Source organism: Cibotium barometz, chromosome 1 (genome assembly GCF_041138505.1).
Source record: "Cibotium barometz isolate CiBa-2024 chromosome 1, ASM4113850v1, whole genome shotgun sequence".
In the NCBI taxonomy this organism is placed as follows: Eukaryota; Viridiplantae; Streptophyta; class Polypodiopsida; order Cyatheales; family Cibotiaceae; genus Cibotium; species Cibotium barometz.
In genome coordinates, this window is record NC_141046.1 from 19,392,521 (window position 1) to 19,401,371 (window position 8,851).

Consider the following 8,851-nt stretch of genomic DNA (forward strand, 5'->3'; position numbering starts at 1 on the left):
AAGAAGTGCTTTGTATGTTTGCAGCCAGCATGCAAGGATAAGGATGGCAAGCCAGTCCACTTTAGTCGCTCTTGGAGTACTTTAATAACCATAGGTTAAACCAACATGCAAGCGCGGATGTGATTTTTAGTGATAGAGGGACAACAAAAGAACAAGTTATGAAGTACATGAATGCTCCCGTGCGAAGCACTGCTGACAAAGGCGCTGCTGTATATACATGAAGCAATACCGCTTGGTAAGAGATGGGGCCATCCAATCTCGGGCAGAGCTCCAATATGCTTGTGAGCTACATAAGGATAGTGTGGCCACAAATAAGGAAGCATTCATTTCTGAATACATAGATTGTGGGTTGGCAAATTACAAAGCCGTGCAAGAGGGGTCAAAAGATAGGGTGCAACCAACAATTAGGACTCCTCCTAAAGGTGGCATAATGTGTCATGGTACAAAGTTTGCAGATGATGTCATGGGACAAGAGGAGCCCACAGGGCAGGAAGATTTCCAACAGTAGAAGTGTCTTCCTTAGGTTTGCATGTGTGTACTGTAAATGGTTGCATACACTACCATGTTTTTAGTCTACAATCTTGCAAATACATACTTGTTATAATGTTATGAATCTTTTTACAATGTGCTATTTTTTGGGTCTTCTAGAAATGTGTTAAAATTGGCCTTCTTGCAATAGATCATGAAGATGCAGATACCATGGATGCGTATAGTGGAGGCGCTAAGGTTTTTGAGGAGTCACTTGAGGACAGTCTTAGCAAAGCAAATGATGGCCTGCATGATTTTGAAGAGACCCGGGCTATAAGTGACATTCATGATGGGATGTTAGAGTCACATGAACAGGAGGTGGCTGACCGTACAACCCCATAGCAAAGCATAACGACACATCTGCCATGGTGGATGAATTGCGTAACAAATTCAAAACATCTCTTCCACGGACAAGCACAGGTGTTGCACATTGTCTTATCTAGCATGGTTTATGGTTCTTAGTTTAAAGTTGGATTGTATTCTTTAATTACAAACTCGACTCTAATTTGTTATGTAGGTCCAAGAATTCAGCTTGGCTACTCTATTTCAAGTGCAGATGCTAGCAACTCAACAGCTCTAGGGCTAGACAAAGGCATCATTGAGGACAAATGCACCTCTTGCCCCCCTCAAAAACTGGCCTGCATGATTTTGAAGAGACCCAGGTTATAAGTGACATTCATGATGGGATGTTAGAGTCACATGAACAGGAGGTGGTGGCTGACCCTACAGCCCCATAGCAAAGCATAACGACACTTCTACCATGGTGGATGAATTGTGCAACAAATTCAAAACATCTCTTCCACGGACAAGCACAGGTGTTGCACATTGTCTTATCTAGCATGGTTTATGGTTCTTAGTTTAAAGTTGGATTGTATTCTTTAATTACAAACTCGACTCTAATTTGTTATGCAGGTCCAAGAATTCAGCTTGGCTACTCTATTTCAAGTGCAGATGCTAGCAACTCAACAGCTCTAGGGCTAGACGAAGGCATCATTGAGGACACATGCACCTCTTGCCCCCCTCAAAAACTACTTCAAAGAAAGCAGAGGGTAGCACAAGAATTGTAGAAGCCAAGGATAATGGCAAAGGCATTCGGATGTACCATACATGTTGGGGAGGAGTAAGCAAGCAATGCTATGTGGAGATGTGACACAAGACTAGAATTGTCAGGAGTCTTGAAGAGCCAGAGTGATTGTGAGGAGCTATTAAATGAGTAATCAGGATTGCCTCTATAGGCAAATTATGTAGCTTTGAACCTTATGTTTTGACATTATGGAATGATCGGCTCTTTTTGCTGCATACTTCCATTATGCAAGCTTTTTGTATTGTTACATTGCAGATGATGGAATGCCATGCTCTTTTTTGTTGCATAGTACATTTTCAGTTTACATTGTTTATACATGATGTCCAGGTGCTATTCTACAGCCATTGTAGGCCCCTTTTTTACGTAACTATGTACATAACCTTATTCTATTGCCTATGGGCACTAGCTAAACATGTGTAAAACTCAACTCAATGGTAGTGTAAAATGCTAATAAAGGCTCATGTGTCCATATCTACGGGGTGAGCTTAATAGCCATGTATAAATCAGGAACAAGATTTTTTGCTAACCATGTGGTTGCTTATTTCAAAGTTTACAAAGAGTATTATGTATTGTCTAATAATCATATAGCATCAGCAAATTATGTATAAAAAACAAATGATCAAGTAGCTAATACAATGTGTAGCTTCCATAATAGCAAATACAAATTATGAAGAAGCTGATACAATGTGTTGTTTCAAGCATTGCTACACTTGTCTAGAAAGTATTAAGGATATCAATCCAATAGCGAAGAACACTAAACAAGATGGAATCTATTACATGTTGTAGCTTTTAATCAGTACAAGATTCAACATTTTGGCTAGATCCCTCATCTAGCTTAGCTTGCATAGCCACTTTCTTCTTCTTGCGAGGCTTTGGAAAGAAGTCAATCTGGCTCATTTGTGAGCTGGTTAGGCTTCATCGCCTCCTTGTAGTTGATAGTCGAGCTTCAATCAGTGTCTTTGCACATTGTAATGAGTTTCCAAACCCATCTTGGATAGATTGAAATTGTGAACATGAATGTGATGCCATATTCTCCCTATTGACCTTTGCTTGTTGAAGTGACATATTCATTTGAAGTGCTAGCCTCTTTGCATGTGCCAATAGTCCTTGGTCATTTCCTAAACGAGAGAAAACACCTCATTAGTTGCAATAAAATTGCTAATTTCAACAAATTGGAATCTCTTTGGCAACTAAATAGCTTACCTGCTATTAATAAGGTTTTAGCAAAGATACTTTGCACCTCTTGTATGCCAATTGTTGGCACGTATTTCACATATGTAGCTATTTTCTCTACATTCTCTTCATCTACATAATGTCCAAGAGGTGCATCAACTTGTTCTTCACCCATCAGCAAGCAAATCATGTCCTGCATAGACATAACTGTTACAATGGCCGGCCGCCTATTTACAATAAGGGGCCCAAAACTAGTCTTCCTAGCTCTATGTACAACTATTCCTTATGACCAGCATTACACATGCCATAAGCTCGGTCATCCCATGTCTCTTTTACAACATTAAGCACTTTGTGCAATTACAAAAGATGAGTACAATACGTGTAGCCACGCTTGAAAAGTAATCGAAACCAGAGTGGTTAACATACCCCCCTCCCTAATTCAGGTCCGTACTCAAAGCTAGCTAGATCTAGTGGTAGTAGATCAAATATGTGTGGATAAAGTTGCGGCATTAGGAAGGAGTAGGGGGTGCTTGATGGAAGACTCTCTAGCTGCTCCGAAATGTCGTCTCCATCATATATTCAAAAGTTTGTAGGTGCCAGGCTGGCATCCACATGATGCGGTCATAGTATCCAAAAATGTGCTTGAGCATTGGCCCTTTGTTGATGTCAAAGGCCAAGCCCTACGTGCCTTCATGGTAGTGGTCCTAGTCAAGGAAGGCCTCTAGCAGTGCGATGATCAAGTTGAAGAATCTGATTATCACTATCACGGTTGGGTCCAGTACTTGATCATAGTGGCGGATGAACTTGTGGAAGCACTTGATCATTGTCTCTTCTGTGCAGGCTGCTACGCCGTCTCTCGAAGGAGCCAACCATGGAAAATTCAACTATAGCTTTGGGTTCTTTTGTTTCTCCTCGTGGAAGAGGTTCCATGCCACCATCTTCTGTTTGCCTTTCTGCTACATCCAGTTGTTCCTCCATCTCAAGGAGGGTGTCCTCCGTGACCTCCCTGAGAATAGGAAGGGTCCTAAGCCTCTGAGCTTGAGTTTCTTTTTATGTATCTTTGTGCTTTTTAGGGATCTAGATTTGCTGGGGTGATGATGTTGAAGATTCATCTAAAATTTCTTCCCCTTGTGATTTTGAATCTTTAGGGCTTGTGACATTGATGAGACTCAGGAATTGGCATAGTGAGGCTAGGGTGTTTTTTCTTAGGGATCCACATTGAACAGTTACTCTTGTAGTAGCCTTAAGCTTCAAGTAGCATGTAGGTATCCATTTTGGGGTAACTTGTAATGTAGACCAGAATCAAAATAACAATAGAAAGAATCATACATAATGCAAAAACGAGCATAAAATACATCAACAATCTAGAAACGGAATTGATTTTTCTAATCTAATCTTTCCTTGTTTGCATAACCTCATTAGTGTTTAAAACAGAAACAATACACATCCATTCAAGATGTAATTGGCTAAGCAGTGGACCTATTCCCAGTAATAGTGCCATTTATTTAATAATCCCTTGTGCCATAGGCATAGGAGTCACTTTTGTCATGGGGAGTTCACCCCACCACACTCAAGAGCACACAATGCTCTAATTAGCTAATATGCCATAGCAAGCACACAAATTCACGGGTGGAGTATGTTACTTTTAACTTGTGATAGCTTGAGCTTGGGATTGCTATAGGTATCACTGTTGATGGAGCACACATGAGAGCTCATGTCGTCATCGTTGTTGCTACACACTCGTTATAGTAGCTTGATCACCTTGCAAGTCGATCCCTCCTTCACAAACTCACTTAAACATGTATAAATAAGCACCTAGAGAGCTCAAATCATGCATACAAGCAAGTTAGAGGCAAGAGGGAGAGAGTAGAGAGCAAGAGCACTCTTAGATTATGCATAAGAGAATACAAGAGAGACCAAGGGATTGGGGTTCCATTTTGCCTTATCTCCTTCGTTCTTAGGGTTTACACCATTTAGGCAACCAAAGTTAAAAATTAGGTCCTAGGCATCCTAGACTACCTACACTAGTGTAAAACTTATACCCTCTATTAAGCTATCCCATGGCATGCCTTTCATAGACAATTGGCGAGCACTTATGTAAAATATACAATACAGAACCATTCAATTGAAATCCGGCCTATCTACTACCTATAACCAAATGAACTGAAAGTAAAGAGGTGGTTGGCATCGATGCCTAAGAGGTCTCCAGTAAGGGTTAACATCTCTGTAAACCTCACATTTGTACTACATGGGTTTATTAGATATATTTGGCAGTACTACATTGTGAGGTCATGTACCTATGCCATGGACACTTTTGTCCCATTGGGTTTTCCCCATCGCCATCCGATGTGAATAAGCACCTTAAGGTTAGCTAGTATATAAGTAATCTCATCCTCAATTAGGGTTGCTATTCATCTTTGTACTTCTTTGTACCTTGAGCTATTACCCCAAGTGAACTAGCCTTCTACACTCTCTCTCCCCCTTGTGTTCTCTTTAATTTGAGTGTTTGCACCTTTGCTTTCATCAAAGCTAACAGATAGCTTGCTCACCTACATATGAACTAGCTCTTTATTGTAATTGGTTGTTACTCTTGAGTTCCTACAAGGTTCTGCTCCACTCTTAAAAGTACTCCTCCTAGAGGAGGATAAGAATCAAAGCTTATATGCCTTGGTCTCCCCCGTTGCTTTCTATCCCTATTTTCCATCACATCATGCTAGTGTGTAAACTATTTCTTTCAACTTCAATATTTATCGATGAACATATGTTTTTCTTAATTATCTCCCCATCCCCATGAATCTGTGGTGTGCCTTCATGCATAGAAGTTCTTGTAACTATACTTTGGACAACATTATCCACTTGAGGTAGTGTTGGTGTACTCTTGGCTATTACTCTATTGATCAAGGCTTCTAGACTAGTTCCTTTACCCACATGCCTTCCAATCATATAAGGATATTACATTACACTTTACAATAATGCATTCACCATAATTGACACACATGCATTTGCAATAAAGCATTCGTCATATCTGACACACATGCATCATCAATTAATGTGATCTTTAACATGTTAGCTTCCATGCTTTGCTATTTGTTCTTAGATTGCAAGCTTTTTCAATTTGACTTTTACGGACCTAAGAAAATAATAAGAGTAAAAATAAAATATATTATATTACTAATACTTGAATAAAATACCAATTAGAGAGAACAATGTTTGAGTTTACCACATACATTTGATTTTGTTAATGTGTTCTCACTTTCCACCAACACAACCAACTATCTAGTGTTGGTATACTGTTTATATCTTTAACTTCTCCTCCTCTCTGTTATTAACTAACTATGAACAAGAGCACTACCTTTCTCTTACATGTTGTCCACTTGTCACATGAAAATATGCTCTTGTTGTATATCTTTCCTTATGTACTTCTTTGTGAATTGGTGGAGACTCTGCTCTCAGTCCATAATTCTATCATGATCTTCATTGTACACTGCTCTTATTGCTCTCTATGATGCCTAGTCTACTATGAAACCATAAAAATTATTAGAAATAGGGTTGCAGGAGTGCACGCGCGCACACACACACACAGAGTGTAGATGGTCAAGGGAGCACACAATGAGATGATAGATAAATAATGAATGTGAGTTATACAGAGATGATAAGTATACCCCAAGACGGGTGTATACTAGCATGGGGGAAAAACGTCCTAAAGAGGGAAAAAGTTTCCCCACTGATCCTTGTGTGTTCACACACATCACCACTAAATATGACTACAAATCCCTCTAGAGTGATGTGAACAAGGGGTGAGATGGCACTAGAAGTACAGAGATGTGCCAAGCTCTTTAGACTATGATGGGGAGCCCAGACTAGTCCTCGAAGGGAGAGTTTAAAGCTTTGCGAAAAGCTTCAAACTTCTCTCATGGGAGAGCCTTCGTGAACAAATCTGCCAAGTTTTCCTATGTTGGCACATAAGCCAAGTTGATTTCCCTTGTAGAGCATCTCTCCTTGACATAATAATAGTGCACATCAATGTGCTTTGTGTGAACATGAAAAGCTGGATTACTACCATAGTGCTCTAAATGTTATTGAAGATGTAGTGACTAAGGCCTCGCTAATATCCAAATCAGCAATAAGGTGCTTGAGCCAAACACACTCAAGTGTAGCTGTAACATTGCCCTGTACTTAGTTTCACAGCTAGAGGTCATCACAATGGGTTGCTTCTTATTGAGACATGATATACATTAATCACCAAGGTGAAAGAAAAACCCACTCGTGGACACTCGTGTATCATAGCAATCAACCTAGTATGAGTCTGTAAATGCATGTAGCTGTGATTTACCCCCCTTGGGATAAAATAACCCAAAGTGCTTGGTGCCCTTTAGGTAATGGAAAACCCGTTTGATAGACTGCTAATACTTTGTGCTGCCTGGACTATGTATAAATTTGCTCAATATTGTGACCACATATTGAATGTCAAGCCTATTTGTTACACAAAAAGAAAAGGCATCCAATAGTTTCTTGATATAAGCCAACATCAAAAGGGTCACCTTAATCTTCAAGACTTAGTCGTAAACTCGACTCCATAGGTGTAGCCACCATAGGTTTATAGTCTTCAAGATTGAACCTCTTCAACGATGAATGTGTTTTCTCTATAGCATAATGATTCCATTATTACGCTGCCAAAACTTTCAATGCCCAAATAATAATGCAACGGTCCAAGATCTGACATCTCAAAAGACTTCTCTAAAAAAGCTAAAATATGATTATCATTAGGGCATATGAGCAGTGTGTCATCAACGTATAACACAATGACCAATAAAACATCCTTAGTCCTCTTACTATAAAGGGTACTGTCAGTTGGGCTATTGCAAAAACCCTGTGCAACCAAGCTTGCATGTATCTTTTCACACCATACTTTGGGATCCTGCTTAAGACCATATAAAGATTTCTTTAATTTTCCTACTTTTGATTCCTGACTTTTTTGAATAAAACCATGAGGATGAGATACATAGACCTCCTCATACTACAAATCTCCATTCAACAACCTTTATGTGCTACTAATGCAATGATACTCCACATGGTAGTCATGTACGACGTATGGGTGTTTACAAAGGTTTCACCATAGTCAATGCCTTTCTCTTGCGCATAACCCTTTGCAACAAGCCTAGCGTTGTATCGCTCAACACTACCATCTACTCTACATTTGAGCTTGTAAACCCATTTTATATCACCAATGGCCTTCTTAACAAGAGGCAAGTCTACCAAATCCCATGTATCATTTTTTAGTATCAAATCATAATCATATTGCATAGCACTCATCCTATTTTTAGTATCAAATCATAATCAGATTGCATAGCACTCATCCTATTTTTAGATTCCTTTGCTTCATCAAAGGAGACATGTTCCTCTTCATTATATAAACTATAAAAATAAGAGCATGACCTATGTGTCAACATGAGATGCATGATGAGAATCTGCACATGTTCTGCTAGGCAAAGGAGTGGCCAATTCGATGTCACGTAGTGTTTGCACCAACCATTTAGGTATACTTTTTGACTCCTCAATTTCCCTTCTTTCCTCATTTAGTGTATCATCCACATTGCCTCATCCAATAGGCTAATTTGTGGGCTGAAAAACATGCTGATTTTTGTAACCTGTGTGTGGGCTGATTTTCAGCATTCCTTTGATTACCCAAATGCTCTACATCAATAATTCCTGCATTGAACAATGGAAGGAGAGTGTCGAATATCTCTCGCAAACATACATTTTGCTGTTTTTTTACATGAAAGCAAGGGCTGAATTGCATCTTCCACAAATACATCTCTACTCACAAGAATCTACTTGGTAGTAGGATGATAGAGATAGTAACCTTTACTTTTCGAGATATACCCCACAAAAATACACTTAACAGCCTTATCATCAAGCTTGACAAGTGCATAAGCAAAACAACTAAAAATATGTAAGTGAGCCACAAAGGGCTTTCTACCATTTCAAGCTTCAAAAGGTGTAATTGTATGCAAAGCCTTTGTAGGACACATATTCAAAACCTTTGTAGGACACACATTGTATGCA

The 8,851-nt window shown here is 39.4% G+C and overlaps 1 long non-coding RNA gene across 1 annotated transcript; it reads left to right on the forward strand.

The window, feature by feature from the left end:
• Positions 1 to 689: 689 nt before the first annotated feature.
• Positions 690 to 1,541, forward strand: LOC147641695 (uncharacterized). Its single transcript, XR_015268575.1, has 3 exons — positions 690 to 948; positions 1,046 to 1,343; positions 1,441 to 1,541. It is a non-coding gene; the product is annotated as an uncharacterized LOC147641695 (long non-coding RNA).
• Positions 1,542 to 8,851: the final 7,310 nt, after the last annotated feature.